The sequence below is a fragment of the Crinia signifera genome, chromosome 2 (genome assembly GCF_055691185.1).
Source record: "Crinia signifera chromosome 2, ASM5569118v1, whole genome shotgun sequence".
Classification (NCBI taxonomy): Eukaryota; Metazoa; Chordata; class Amphibia; order Anura; family Myobatrachidae; genus Crinia; species Crinia signifera.
The window spans coordinates 335,547,210-335,564,051 of NC_139218.1; the positions used below are offsets into that span (position 1 = coordinate 335,547,210).

The 16,842-nt window shown below is 41.6% G+C and overlaps 1 pseudogene; it reads right to left on the reverse strand.

Annotated features, from left to right (window-relative positions):
* Positions 1–14,953: 14,953 nt before the first annotated feature.
* Positions 14,954–15,070, reverse strand: LOC146061174 (5S ribosomal RNA; annotated as a pseudogene).
* Between the last annotated feature and the right edge of the window lie 1,772 nt (positions 15,071–16,842).

The window sequence follows — 16,842 nt, forward strand, 5'->3', positions numbered from 1 at the left end:
TAAACAAATAAAATGTATTTCTGTGTTTTTCATGTGGTTGATGTGTTTGTACAGCATAAATGCAAGATACTTCAAAATACATCAATGAAATATTAAAATATTCCGAAATACGCAATATTCCGATAACCGAAATTCTCCTGGTTCCCAGCATTTTGGACAAGGGATACTCAACCTCTACTATACCTTACATAGGTGAGCATGACATCATTCATATCACACCAGTGACATCTAATGCTTCTTTTGCTTTTATAAATATGGTTGTTAAATTCTTGTGTCTCTTCATGTAACCCAACTCCATGATGTTGAGATGGTTACGGTATAGATGATTTATTTATTTACAATTTCTTATATAGTTCAGCAGATTCCATTGCGCTTTACAATAGTAGACAGTGATAAAACAAACTGGGTAACAACAGACAGACTTGGAGGTCAGAGGGCCCTGCTAAAGCTTACAATCAATAGGGACATAGGAGGGAAACATAAGGACAGGCACCAGTAATAGCATAGCAGTCCGACCAAGTTACAGAAGGGAAGCTATATAATACATAAGTGCCCCAGAGGGTTATGCGTGTAGAACTTAAATATGATAGGTTTGCCTGAAGAGGTGAGTTTTCAGGGAACACTTAAAAGTTTGGAGGCTAGTGGAGAGTCTTATTGTGCGTGGAAGGGCATTCCATAGGATGGGAGCAGCCCGATGAAAGTCCTGTAATAGTGAATGGGAGCTAGTGATCCGTGCAGAAGAGAGACGCAGATCTTGGTGACAGATTGAATGTGGGGAAGAAAGGACAGTTCAGAGTCGAGGATGACCCCTAAGCAACGAGCTTGTGGCGTAGGGTAGATTGTTGAAATGCCAACAGTGATGGAGATGTCAGGATGGTAACTTTTCTTAGTTGGCGGGAATATAAGTAATTCCGTTTTGGAAATAGTGAGTTTGAGTTGGTGAGAAGACATCCAAGATGAGATGGCAGAGAGACATTCAGAGACTCGGCCCAAAACCACTGGTGACAACTATAGGGTTGATAGATAGATTTGAGTATCATCCGCATATAAGTGATATTGAAATCCAAAAGAGCTGATTAGTTTGCCCAGAGAAGAAGTATAGATTAAGAAAAGCAGAGGACCTAAGACTGAGCCTTGCGGAACTTCGACTGACAGAGGTAGTGATGAGGAAGTAGAGTCAGAGAAGCGAACACTGAAAGAGCGATCAAATAGGTAAGATGTGAACCAGGAAAGGGCTGTATCATTAAGACCTAGGGAGTGTAGTGTTTGTAAGGGAAGAGTGAGATCCACAGTGTCAAACGCATCAGAAAGATCTAGAAGAATAAGTAGTAATGGCCTTTAGACTTAGCAGTTACCAGATCAATTTACCACTTTAGTCAGTGCTATCTCAGTGGAGTGTTGAGAGCGAAAGCCTGAATGAAGCGTGTTGTGAGGCGAGAGTAGACAAGTCTCTCCAGTAGCTTGGAGAGGCATGGGAGATGCTAGACAATGTCTAGGTCAACCACTAACGGTCAAGAGTGACTAGGTCGACACCTAAGTATAGTCAACATATGCTATGTCGACATTGACAGAAGGTTGAAACAAACTTTGGACATGGTCGATGGGAATTTTCAAATGTTGACATAGACACCTTATAAGTGTATCGTGTCCCCTCACATTGCTCAATATGCTCGCCATGCTTCAGGCACTCTATTATATTCTTTGCCCACTTGGAAAGTAAAGTAAGAAAAACCACCTTTTTTAAAAAAAAAAGGGAAAAACGAATCGACCTTATTCATGTGGACCATGTTGCCCTCAAACTTATGTCGACCTGTAAATGTCGGCCTAAAGTATGTCAACCATTCTTAGGTACTGACTTACTGAATGTTGACCATTAGTGGTCGACCTAGCGACTGACGACCTAGACATTTTCAACCCAGGGACCACATACTGTTGAGATCAGGGCTGTGTGGAGGCCTCATTATCAGAATGTAGTGTAATAACGATTCTATAGATAGGGTGTATTTGAGTAGGATAGCTTATAAAAATTATGTGGTTGGCTCTGGAAGAGGTGTTTTTTTCAGGGAGTGCTTGAAGGGTTGGAGACTAGAGTTTTATTGCTCATGGGTGGGCATTCCACAGAAAGTCCTGCAATCGTGTGTGGGAGCGAGTAATGCATGTAGATGAGAGATCTTGTACAAAGCAGAGAGATCTGGTAGGGAGATGACTTACTGTAGCTCAGGTCTCTCAATGCCAAATTCTATTGTTTTTGCCATTGGAAGCCAGTATATGGTATCCAACAATATTCAATTGTTTCTCTGGGTGAGATTAGTTGCTGAGGCTGTGAGTTGAAATGTGCAAAAAGTGACCAATGTGGGCACCCAAACAGTACCTTTCACATTGCGCCCATTACCACAGAGCAGGTGCCAGGAGATTGCGACTTATTTCATGTAAAAAATGGCACATCAAGTATTAAATCATATGTGAGCCCTGCTGGGGGAGCTCAGGGAAATTGGGTCCGACTTATCCTTAGAACCTTGAGTCCTATTAGAAAAAGTGTATTTGTTCTTTTTTTTATTTATTATTCATGCTTTATTTTAAACTGTCTGTCAAAAGTACAGGAAGAAAATTGGTTATTCCATACTGAACAAGGCAAATACAAAAATTTTAAAATATCAGTTTGATCCGATCCAATGTGAGAGCAGAAAGTAAAGGGGACATAGATATCATGAGACACAAACAGGTCATCACATTTAGAAATCCACACAGTTATAAAAATGAGTAGTTATATAATAAGTTCCTTCATTATGAGTTTGAGGATATTCCTTTAAGTAGTAGTATAAAATATTGGAATAAAACAAGAGAAAAACCAATGTGTAGCAATATCTTTATTTTAAAGAGTTGTAGCCCCAGTGATGTCAAAATAATTATGGAGTGACCCAACTCACACTTTGGGGTATATTCAATGCTCCGGCAAGCACAGCACAGCGTTCTCCATTTTTTGTTTGCTGTGCATTCTCCAATTTTTCTACCCGTCGCCATGCCTCCTGCTCACTCTATTCAACGTGTCAGCTGCTTGTTGCCCCTGATGGCGAGCATTGACCAATGCGGACTATGAGGAGTTAATAGCTCCATTTGTAGGCAGTGTTCAAATATTGCAGAGAAATGCCGAAAAACAAAATTAGCCAAAAATACAACAACTTCAAAGTAGCTGATGTGTGAAAAGCTGTGTATCTCCTCAAAGTCGAAATGAAGGAGAGGTGAATCAAGGGTAATCACACACACATACAGTATGACCCGCACCAAATAATGTTTTGGGAATATATCCCTGTGGATGGATTTTTTCAAAAAAGAAGAAACTTTTTATAAATATTGTTTCTCTTGGTTTTAGGGTGCTCTCAACTGATTTAGCGTTTGACTAGTTCAGAAAAAGAAGGAAAGAAATCAGTTTTCACTGGGATGCACTCCTCATCCCCATGTGGATGAGGAGTGCATCCCAGTGAAAACTGATTTCTTTCCTTCTTTTTCTGAACGAATCAAGGGTAATAACTGAGGTGTATCATAGGTAGAATATACAGTGAGAAAAAAATGCATTATGGCCGGGAGGTTCCTGAAAATATGGTCCCCCTCCCGGCCCCCCGAAAAGGTGGGCAACCCTCCCGGATTCTGGGGGACCCCCGCTCGCCCCCCCCTCCCCCCATGTTTGTGACTTTGTCTCCCCCTGACCGCGGCATTTAGCTAACCTGATTTGCCCATCTCATAATCATAATCATGCCATTTAGCCCCGCCCCCTCCATGGAGATTGGCAAACAGGGTCATTTTCCAGCATGGGGGCAGGGCTTAATGACATCACGCTCAAGCTCTGCCCCCGAACTCTTGCTGAAAGTCTCCTCTCCGGGCTTCTCCCAGAGAGGAGATAACAAAAGTCTGCAACCCTGTAAACACCAAAAAGTTAGCAAAGATTGCATAGCAGTCGTATCTATACACACCATAAGAATGGCTGCACTACACCCTTGACATAGTCACCAATAAAATGTCATAAATCCCACTAAGGGGAGATCACAGCTAATCCAACATAGATGGCTTATATTCAAAGCTGGTTTGATCATAGGTAATCCACAACAATACATCAAAATGAACAGGGAAGACATTATAAAAATAATTTCAGCTCAAAGTTACTGTTGAGTCCCAAAGAGATTAGGGCCTTATATCTATAAATCATATTCATTTCTATTTTGCTAAAGACACTGGAATGTCTTTGCACCTCTTATGCTGCTTTCAGACTGCAAAACTGGCTTTGACCCTGTATTTGAAAACGTTTCCAAAAACGGGTCTGCCAGGTAAAACCCTATTCACACCGCATCTCTTAAACGGTATATTACCGTTTAAGTGCCCCCCTGCAGTGCACATGGTTTTGTCAATCTGAGAAGGATTTTTTCAGAAAGAGTGAACTAATGAAACAAAGAATAGTGGGAAAATAGCGCAAACTAATTATGGTTATGCAGCCCGCTTGTTCATAAAAGAGGTATACCACCTCTGCAGATACAGGTTGAGAACAAAATGAACAGCTTTGGCGCAATACCATAAAAAATGTTCAAAGCAATGTGAAGAAGAACAATCTTTATTTTAAACATGCAAAATTCCAATAAAAAGGTAAATATAAAGGACCATACACATAGATCATGCCACGCTGGAAATGACACCTGGTATTTTAAAAAGACAATAATACCTCACCCTAAATGTGGGCTGCGGTGGGCAATGCTTGGGTCCAAGTCTGCGGCACCACCGCAGAGGGCTCAGGGTGTCTTCCTTTTAAAATACATTACTACCAAATGGACACAATATAGACTTTGAGCTTAAGTGGTTTTTAGATTGAAAATATGCATGACTTTTATATATATATATTTTTTTAAGTATGTATATGTATATTTTTAATCTGGCATTTTTAATTTGGTATCTTTTATCTTGTTTTTAAAAAGATATTCTTAATAGTGCATTTTATTAATTCTATTTTTATCTTATCTTTTGTATGCATCAATGGAATGAAGAAATATTACACAAGAATGATAAAGAAAGGGGTCCATCACTCTCCCGGTAAATAGGGGTGGACTTTACCGGAATACGAAGTACGGTATAGAAGGTAATATGAGGAGAGTGATGAATACCCCCGGAATACTTTGTGTAAAGAATATTGCCCTTCGTCTATCCCTTATCAAAGATGGCCGCTTCAGATTCCGGGAATTAAGTGAAAAGATCTTACGGAACGAAACTTCTTAAAGAATATGGAGCCATCGGGAGAATCTGGAAGGGGATATAACGTTTGATGCACTCTGTAACTTTGTTGTTTTTAACATAACAGAGACCGCGCTGATAACACACAGCAGCGCAGAAACCGGAAGTCACGGAACGGCTCTTGGAACGCAAACCCGGAAGTGTCGTCTGGAACGCAGGACACTTCCGGGAGCGCGAACAGAGCAGACGCTCTGATTGGCTTCCAATTCAATTAGAGCATCAGGATAGTGGTATAAATACCACAGCAAGTGAACAGGCACTCTACACAGCCTGAGGAAGGAGAGTGGACCTCTCCGAAACGCGTTGCTTTTTGGACACTGATGCACCTTATGGACTGAGCACCTTCATGCACCAGCACTTTCTGATAAGGAATCAGACACCCTGAGCCCTCTGCGGTGGTGCCGCAGACTTGGACCCAAGCATTGCCCACCGCAGCCCACATTTAGGGTGAGGTATTATTGTCTTTTTAAAATACCAGGTGTCATTTCCAGCGTGGCATGATCTATGTGTATGGTCCTTTATATTTACCTTTTTATTGGAATTTTGCATGTTTAAAATAAAGATTGTTCTTCTTCACATTGCTTTGAACATTTTTTATGGTATTGCGCCAAAGCTGTTCATTTTGTTCTGAACCAGAAAGAGTGAACTAGAATAAGGCGCTCAGTGATTATGGGGCGTTTTTACATAGGCATACGTTTAATCATTATAGTACTAATCACTGTTCCTGGTTATCACTTTAGTGGCGCTAGTGTTGTAACTGTAAAAGCACCTCTCGTGGCATTAAACCTGCTGTATTTCAGATGAAGTTCACTTTATTTCTTTTTTTTATGCACTACTAACATGTCTCACAAGAGGGAGTCAGATGAAAACTTTCTATACTTTGACAGTCATTTTACACATGTTGTTTTCATACAGATCTATACCCTGTATGGAGCACAAGTCTTCCCTTTTAAAATATTTCAAGATATATATGTAATGCTGGGTACGTACTATGCGATATATATCAGGCAATCAAGCGAGCTGCCGATATATGATGAAATGGCCGGTGGACAGAGACATTTCACGCTATGGAGAAAGATAGGATGAAGAGATGTAGGTTGCGCTCGGAGCAGCTCGCTGTTAAAGTTACAGTAAGAAGGGTAACACAACACCCTTTAAATTGGAATGTGAGAAGATGTAACTGTGAATTAGATAGTGAGCGCTATAATCAAAAAAGTGGTACTCCCCTGTTTTGATGATTCTTTTTAACGCTCCTCAGTAGTCTTAAAGAAGCCGTATATGCAAGAGAAGAATTTTTAGAAACACTTTGTGTAATACTAATAGGTTAATTTCAGTGTTATACATTCAGTTGGGTATAACCCCTTATTCTAGTGCATATAGGTTTGATAGAAATGAATTTGGGGAGTTATCCCCTTTCTAATAACTCACAAGTGTCGGAGTTAATCAGGCGTGTCACAAGATTCTTGGTCTGTTTTGTCCAGGTTATGGATAAAGATGGTTCATATGCCACAACTAGGGTAAAATAGTTTGACTTTTATTACATACTGTTAAAATACTAAGTGTAAAACAAGTGGGGTACTCATCTTTGGGGTTCGCAGAGGTCAGCTGAGAGATGGAAATAAACAGGAAGAAACGGGGCCCCATTCCCTGGAGTGGTCAGTAGTCCTCTGTCCCAAAACGGTGAGGTCCCCCCAAAAGGACAGTCAGCACCAACGCGTTTTGATCTGCAATCAGATCTTTTTCAAGGTGTTGCTGCCTGACTGAGCTGCAGGGTTTAAATACCCTTTCTGTGATTGAGAATCACTTCCAACTGTGTATATTGCGGGCGGGATGTAGAGAGTATAACCGCCCCATGTTCTTCTACAGTATGTGTCACTTTACTTTATGCTCATTCCCAGGCGGCGTACTATTGCTGAAGTCCCGGCCGGCGGCCATCTTTTTTCCCGCGGAAGTGATGTATTCTCTGTGCCGTCTGTTTGTCCTCTTCCTCACATTGGTCTTTCTACCTATCAGTATTACACAAAGTGTTTCTATAAATTCTTCTCTTGCTTATACGGCTCCATTAATACATTTCACGCTATATTGCCGCATCTGGCTAGGGGCGTTTTAAGAGAAGAGGAGACCTGTGTGCAGCCCTCTCCTTTCTGCCAATTGGCACTGTAAAGTCTGAGCGCTAAAGGGCACAGACGCTAATGCGCATGCATCTATCTTCTGAAAAAAGGTGCAACGGCTATTTTCATGGTGATATTACTACTGTGTGCGCTTAACATGGTTCAAATGGCACAATTAGCCTTTAATTCATGACGGCCAATCAGCATGGCTTTGAACGCTATTACCTGTAGTTCTCCAGCAGCTGCACATGTACAGGTTGCCTACTTTACCAATCACTAAGATGTTTGTTGAGCTGACTAATGCAGAGGAGGTGAATGAACGACATGACGCACATAATAATTCACAGAAGTGAATGTTTCTGCTAAGAGAGAATTAATATTTACAGAGCGAAGGTTGTTTACCAGTGTATGCTTTCCTTTCACTGTATATATCATAGCACTGATTAATTTATTTAGGCTAGAAGTAGATCAATTTGGTGTATATTAGACACCAATGCACACAGTTATTGAGTATATTATCTTGAATTGACACTTTCCAAATAAGATATTTTTTTCCCTGTAATTTGTATATGCAATGCCATGTTAACTTGATTTTGTGGCTAAATTAAACTTAACACTATCAGCCTAAAAGCTTTTTTCTGTCTAGTAAACTGAGCTATCTTTTTTGGGGGTATTCCGACAGCCGCGACCCGTTCCCGTTCTCGGCCGGCTCAACGTTAGCTCGGCAGGTGGGATTCAATGTCCTGCCTGCCAAGTGCCGAAAAGGGGGCGTGGCTGTGAGAAATGGCCGTAAATCATCGAGCTGCAGCCAGGAGCTGACAATTCCCGTTCTCAGCAGAACTGGCCTGACTGCTTGTAAGGTCAGGCCCGTTCTGCCGAGATCCCTGTTCAATGCTGTTGGGGGAAGACAGCATTGAATAGTGACCCTCTGCTATTTCCCCTGTTGCCAATAGCTGCAGGGGAAAGAGCAGCGGGGCCCTATTCAATGCTTTCTTCCCCGACAGCATTGAACAGGGATCTCAGCAGAACAGGGTTCATGCAGAAGTTTTTATAGGAGTTAATGCAGCATTTTTCCGAGCAGCCCTGGAGAAAGTAAAAAGTTCTGGAAAATCTCTATTTTAAAGGTAAAAAATGCTGGAACTTTTTTTAAAATTAGCTTAATTAGACCAATAATGACATCCTTTTTGGGGTGATAGTCTGCAAAATGCAGAATAATGAGTTCATTGATGTACTGTAAGATAGGTATATGCTGTATTTTAGATGTGCAGGTGGGAGTAACAGGTGTTTTTTATTTTTATTTACTAAAAAAACAATTTCCAGGCTTTTTATCCACCCCAAACTAATCCAGTGCATTGAAGGTGAATACACCTTTTATATTATTCAATGTTATTTCAAAATGCAAATATCACCCGTTTGACACCTTTTAAGAGCTCCAATTGCTTTTGTCCACTAAAAGATTTCTATACTGTTATTCAATGTTAGTGTGTACTTTCTTAGGGTACAGTGTGATCTCCTTATTTTTCTCACACTTTACAAGGCAAACATAACAGACAAGTACATTGCAGAATGACCATTGGATTGAGCATTAAGTGAGAGAGCACAGCAGCACTATGTGAAATTAACAAACAACAGCTGTGTTATTTCAAGCTGCAGTTAACATAACTTTTACAGCTGACAATTGAATATGTCTCTCAGTGGCATTAGAAAAATTAGAAAAGCATGCTCATGATTTCAGGGCACTGACCCATTACCTCACAGATCATACATTGTGCCATTTTCAGAGCAGGGGAATGTGTATCACAGATGTAACATAGTAATTAAGGCTGAAAAAAAGACCATCGAGTTCAACCTATCTAACTTGTAACTACTGACTTGAGTAAGTCATATCTATAGAAATCCCTTAGTGGCCAAAAGTGCATCCAGTTTTGATTTAAATTAATTAACAGTAGTTGCTGTAACCACCCCCACTGGCAATGAGTTCCAGAATTTTACTGCTCTAATGGTGAAGAATCTTCTTCTTAATTCAGTATGGAATTTATTTTCCTCGAGCCTCAGTACATGCCCGCGTGTCCTAAGTATAAGTCTGTTAGTGAACAAATGAACCCCCAAGGTCCATATGATTCCCAATCCTGTATTTGAAGATATTAATCATATCACCTCTCAACCTCCGTTTCTCCAGTGAAAACATATTCAGCCTGGTTAACCTATCTTTGTTTTCTAGTGATTCAAGACCTTTTACTAGCTTAGTCACCCTTCTCTTTACCTGTTCCAATTAATTTATGTCCTTTTTAAGGTGCGGTGCCCAGAACTGAACACAATATTCCAAGTGTGGTCTCACCAATGCCTTGTAAAGGCACTATCACATTGGCATCCCTTGAATCCATACCCCTTTTAATGCATGCTAGTGTCCGGTTTGCTTTTGCTGCTGCACTTGAGCAGTGTGCACTATTACCCAAATCTGAAATTTAAGGACCTAGTTGCTCCAATATAATTATCTTCGTTAAAATCTAAATAAAATGTGATCATATTGTGATCACTGTTCCCCAATGTCTCCCTTATGGTTATGTTAGTAACAATGTCCCCGTTGTTGCTTATCAAGAGATCCGTAATGGTATGTGATGCGATGGGCGCCGCCAAAATACACAAGTACCTAAGTTTTTTAGCCCCTTTAATATTACCTGTGATTTCTACCCATACCAATTTTACCGACTCTATTGTGCTCTCATTTATGTCTTCCCTCATGTATGGTTTTAAGGGTGGTTTAACATATAAACAAACCCCACCTCCCCTTCTACCTAATTTGTTTTTTCTAAAAAGACTATAACCTTCTATGTTAGCCTCCCACTCATGTGATTCATCCCACCAAGTTTCAGTAATACCTATGAGATCAAAATCTTCCTCCAAAACTAGGGTCTCTAGTTCCCCATTTTACCAGTTAAACTCCTAGCATTCAGATAAATGCATTTACCCTTCAATGTCATGCTTGCTAATGGCAGGTCCAAGTGACAGCGGGTCTTATACATTAGTAACTTCCATACCCCTTGATGGCATCTCTTCTTACTTAATCAGGTTCCTTTCAGATTAAATAATAGAAATTGTGGACAATTGCATGAAAATTGTGTAACAGAGAAGATCGGAGGAACAATGGATTCCAGTGGAGGAAGGGCTGCAGCACCTTTCAAAATTCAAATAGGGTAGAAACACCAACTGAGTCATGTTTTCAGGATTTATCTATTGGAAACAAGTGGGATAATTTATGACACAGCTACATAGATGAGCCTATCTGTACATAATTAAAAAACTTTTAAAACATGACATGTTGGCGGTACTTGAGGACTGATTTTGAAAACCGCTGTGGCATTACTTGGCTGAGTCAGTAAGTATGATGTTTCCACAGACAGAAATTCTCAACACATTAGATTGGGTGTGTGAAAAATGGAATTAACAAACATTGCACTAACTTGATATAAAATTAGATATCACTTATTATATCATTACAAAGCATGTTTATCCAAAGTGACACATATTCAACTGTTGGAATGTGTGAATATTTATCAATTATAATTTCCCATACCTATTGCTTGCACTATCAGTTAGTAAAGCAAATCATTTACCACTTCCTCAGTCCTTATCTCTTGCTCCTTCACCTCAGTTATACCCTCACTCCCTTCCCTTATAGACTATAAATTGTAACAATCAGTGGCCAACACCATCATGGTTCTCGCCTAGTGTCGTACTGGGCAGTGGCGTAACAATGGTGCAGCAGACCCCACCGTGGCTTGGGGGAGCCATCGCCGGCAGGGTCTGTGGGGCGCAGCTGAAAATACTCAAGCTACCGTGAAGTCTCGCTCCCCAACTCCCCACCCCCGCACAGACTCCTGGCTCGTGGCTGGGCAGGACCGTGGCTAGTAGAATGAATGTGATACCCCAACTACTGTACATTTTCCAAACCTTACCTATAAAGATCCCAGTTAAAGTTCTTAATGACGTTCATTCTGCTCTCTTGAGATTTGTTTGGAATGACAAGACCCCCAGAATTGCCTTTTCTGCTCTTAAAATGCCTAGATCTGAGGTGGGTAGGGGCTACACTGATGTAAAGCATTATTACCTGGCCTGTCATTTAAGCCAGGTGGTTGCCACCTTTGCCCCTCCATGATCTACCTCTTGGGTTGATTTGGAGGCTGCTTATCTAGGTGTTTACTCTCTGGCCTCCATATGGGGTCTATCCAAGCCTCATATGTCTGAGGCTACCCCCTCTCATCTCTTAGATTCTGTGTGGCGATCTGGGATTCTTCTTATTCTGCCTACAAACTCTCCTCTGCTTGCTCCCCTCTTACTCCTCTATGGAGTAACCCTGCTTTCCCCCCAGGTAACTCCCCCTTTTATTTCCCCTTTTTGGACTAGGATAGCCCTGCTCCTGAAGTCTATCTCAGGTATCCCACTCGCCCTAGACCCATGGTCGTTCCTACTCGCTCGTTCTTTTCCAGACTCTTCCTTTAATAAGCTACTATCCCATATTCTAACTGCGGCCAAGTCCCTTTCTGCTTAAAACTGGAAGTCCCCTGCCCCCCCACAGAATCCACCCTAATTAACTATGTCTGGTCCATAGCTGCAATGGAAAAGATTACCTATTACCTCCACGATTGTCCCCATAAATTGGATATTGTCTGGGGTCCTTGGCTCCTACATATTGGCCCTGGATCTTTTCCACCTGTAACCTCTGTCCGCTCCTAGTGCATTTCCATGGCTGGGGTAGATGTCTCTGCTGTATCGAGCCGCCCCCTGCGCCCCCCACGGGGCTATACCTCTTTTTATGCAATAAGTTTTTCCCTTTGTTTTTGTATCTTCAAACAACTGCAATTCGTATTTACCTGAATCCCATCATATATACAAGGAACTGTGGTATATCTGTACCTGTCCCTGACCCTCTTCCCCCCCTTTCCCTCTCACCCCTGGTATTTTCCTTATATCTAAGTGATTATACTTTGTATTGATTCTCTTAGAAAATTAAGAATAAAAAAAAAAAAAGGTACTTCCTCATCTTTGCGGCCACCGCTTACGCTATGGAACTTATGTAGCATAAGGCGAGCCGCGAGGGTTATTTTTGGAGTCCACACCGCCATTTATTACCTTTAGTGGTGAGCGAAGCAGTGCGAGCCACTGAGCCCAAAGGATGGTGAGCAATCATGAGGGAACAATCGGGATTCACGTAGCAGCTAATGTAACTGGCGTAAGCGGTGGCCGCAAAGATGAGGAAGTACCTTAAAAATATTTAAAAATAGCAGATTGTGAGCTTCTGTGAGTTGTTGCAATACAGTTTTGCTAGTTAATACTTCATTTTTGTTCCCCTCTGTAACACATTTTATATACCACAAAACATGAATCATATATTCAATGTGTGTGTAAGCTGTAAGCATCCAACAAGATAAACTTAATAGAAGGATTCTTTATCATTTCATAAGTTTATTAGTGTATTATACTTTTTCAACCTTGAGGTACGAAACTCATTGACGCTGGACCTCCTTCCTGTCTCCCTTGCTCATGCATTATGGACATCACGATGACGCGGTGACATCACCAGACCTCGTCCTGCCAGCAACGCCACATTTGCGGCAGAAATTCATCTGTTGGAGCGGACAGCAAGCCTGAGGAATCCCGCTCAGTAAGGGTAAGATAGGGAAAGTAGAGGAACCGGGACTTTCTTCACTGACTGCAAAAGGAGCGTAAACATTAACAAGTTTGTTTTACAGGTGTTCACTCATTTCTAATCTTAATCTTTCGCCTTAAATTTCTATCACTTTTAATCTCCTTTAAGACACATTGCACAATTTCTAGTGCCCTAGACCATAGCGCTCTTATAAATCAAAAATCTCTAGTTATTTATAACAGCTTGTCCATAGCATGGGGCACATTGACACCCTGTTATGGCACAGTTCACACATGTACAATGTAGTGAGACACTCTTGATTGAAACTGAAAAGTCTAGCAGCAAATGAATCAATATGCCAGCAATCTTTTCTGAGACTGTGGCATTAACTCATTTTTGCTGTTACACTGCTATTTCTGTGTAGCATTCACATTTCTAAGTTTGCAGTCAGACACTTTATGGACTGTCTTATGACATACCTAGCACTTATACTGTATTTGAATTTTATGGGCTTTGGATCTTTAGTGTGTAATGCAGTATTCTCAGCATTTTATTCAACTGTCACACATTCCTGTTATTGTAGTAGTTTTGACCTAATTATATCTGTAGATACTGTAGCTTGGCTATACTAGCTTCTTGAGCTACCACTAAAAAATCAAATTGAGACATTGGGGAAGATGTATTAAGCCTTAACAAGAGATACATGCAGGGGTGATAAGGAGAGATAAACATCCAGCCAATCAGTGTTACGATGCCCACCAGAGCGCAGGTAGCTACTGCTGACTACAGGAGGCAGGAGATCAGGCATGAGCCCGTAGCTGGGACCGCCGGTTAGAACGGCCACAGCGGATCCTACTCTCACTCTGTTGAGTCCCCGAGGCAGATGGCAAACCCCTGCAGAGCTAGGCTTCGCCTGTGGCCGCCGCGTCTGAAGGAGCGAGTTAAGCCCGCTCCGACCCTGATGCAGCTAGGTCTTAGGTGTTGACAAGGGGAAAGCGATCGCCAAGGGGTAGCCCAAGAGGACAATCTGACTACTGGGCCTAGCTGGGAAATGACCCCTAACTGCCGGCACCAGGCCAAGACGGGATTGCGACCTAGTCGCAGGCACAACTGACAGCGAGGAGTCCCTACACAACACACCCCTGGGACAATGACTCCTCAAAGCAGGGATAAGAAGGAAGGGAACAATTCCTGCCTAACAGAGTCAAATGAAGACAGTAATAACTGGGTGAAGTGTCACAGGCAGGTTGTGGAGGAAAAATTAGAGAAATAAGAGTTTAGTAGAAAACCAACATGCGACCTAATAACAAGAAGATTATTGTGGGGTACTAGGTTGGTGGTGCTCCCAAAAGATTCAGCAGGATAACTGAATTAAAGTAGGTGTCTTAGAGGAGACGTAGGAAGAACAAAAGGGTTTTTGGGGCACACTTGAAATATTAAGATAATGAAAAGATGGTGTACAGATGTGTGACATAAAATCTAACCTTTATTGATTACACTTAAAATAAATACAAGCACACGTCAATTTTGATACAAAGAACAATTTTAAAATGTAAATCAGCATGTGAATTAAACTGTGCAATTTATTTATAATAGTTAATACACAATGCAGAGAAAAGCGAAATTGTAATACAATATCCGTCAAGTGGGCGAAAATGATTTGCAGGGAATTAACCAGGCAGTAAATAATTTATTTTGAGCAAGGCAAAGTAATATTAATACAGTGCACATCAAAGGTGCGTTGGTTCTAGTATTTTTTGAGTCTTGCTCCAGACCCTCAGTGGATGGTATACAACAATTATTTGACCCGTATACAATTATAAGGGCAACAGGTTTACGTTACTATTGTTAGAGCAGAGTTAATAGATGAGAAAGAAGGGGGAATGCTCTTCGTATGCATTCGCTACTTCTGCTGTCTGGATGTTTGATACAGCACTGGATATTCCCTGGTGGTCTCCCAAGAGGTACTGATCCAGCCAGTCACTGCTTAGCTGCTGAGTTCGGATGGGATCAGGCGGCACAGCGATGTATGGCAGTATATGATATCAGATGAGAGAGCCTCAAATGGAACTAGGAGCCAGTTGTCACTTCTGCTTTTCCCCCGGTGTCACCCAGGCGAATGAGAGAGTGAGCGAGTCCAGGTGAGAGGTGATAGTAGATTGGAATAAATAAGAAAGGAAAAAGGTATTGCTCCAAGAATAACGATATATGTACCCACTGCAGGATTTTGATGGATTCGTGATTACTGCGCCAGTAATGGGAAATACTGTGCACATTACCACATGCAGGGATGAGTGAGGTCTTTATGAATCATGGATCGTTGTATGTGCACAATAGACTCCTTATCAGCAACATACATAATAGCATATAAATCAAACATATATCGATGGAATTTTATAGAGAAAATTAGTGTGCAGGTGACAGAGTTTAGCAGATCTGTTCACAATGGTGAAAAAAGGGCTAACCTGTTAGTGTTAAATAGCCAATTACTTCATTCATTCGGCAAGTGAATGTCATATACGTCGTGTGGGTGCCCCCATGTGTCCCGTATCAGTCCATGGGTGCCCGCATGTGTGACAAATAATTCCAGGGGTGCCCCCATGTGTCCCATATCAGACTAGAGGTGCCCGCATGTTTCCCATATCAGTCATGGGGTGCCCAAATGTGTCCCGTATCAGTACAGGGGTGCCCCATGTGTCCCGTATCAGTCCAGGGGTGCCCACATATGTACATACCGATAGTGGTAGATGCTCAATTAGTTCAGTAATGCCACTCAGGTGCAGGAGGGAGGGGTTAATACTGAGTAAGTAAAACAAGACATTTTTTCCCCAGCACACTGAATATTATTAGTAACCAATCTTGAACACTACATGATAATATAATTCAGAGATATTGGTTACATATACCTGCGGAGGTCTATGCTATGCCCCCAAGCCACGTCAAGGCTTCTCTGTATATTGGGGGTCCCTAGCACTATATCTAGGTGCAGGGTGTGGCACCCCAAAAACTATCATGAGCTAGGAAGCCCAGTGCGGCATGCCAGTGAGATACTAAGTGTTAATAATTAGTGATAGGAAGCCGAAGCTATATATAAAGAGAGAGAGAAAAAATAAAAAATTAAATGTAATTAAAATAAGAGAGATAGTGGGTGGGATTTAATAGGATGAGAGTTTCAGAAAGTGAGAGATTTGGTGAGAAATCTCCAGTTTTTTTAAAGCGGCAATCATTTACACTGCAAAATCAAACTGGTTTTGCAGTGTTAATGATTGCCTCTTTAAAAAAACTGGAGATTTCTTACCAAATCTCTCACTTTCTGAAACTCTCATCCTATTAAATCTCACCCAGTGTCTCTGAATTCTATTATCATGTAGTGTTCAAGATTGGTTACTAATACTATTCAGTGAGCTGGGGGAAAAAATGTCTTGTTTTACGTGGCCACATATGTGCCATATAATTCTATGGGTGCCCCCATGTGTGCCGTATAATTCAATGGATGCCCCCATGTGTGCCATATAATTCTATGGGTGCCCTGATGTGTCCTGTATCAGTCCAGGGATGCCCCCATGTGTGCCATATAATTCCATGGGTGCCCCCATGTGTCCTGTATGAGTCCTGGGGTGCCCGCATGTGTGCCGTATAATTCCAGGGGCAGTGGCGTAACTATAAATTTTGCTCCCCCCTGCAAAAAAGTTTGTGAGCCCCCCCCCCCTGGCATTATGTATAATGTATAATGCAGTGTGTCCTGGGGGCAGCAACATGGGGGGAGGGGGGCTGTGTATAATGAAATGTGGCATGGGGGGTGGCATGGGGTAT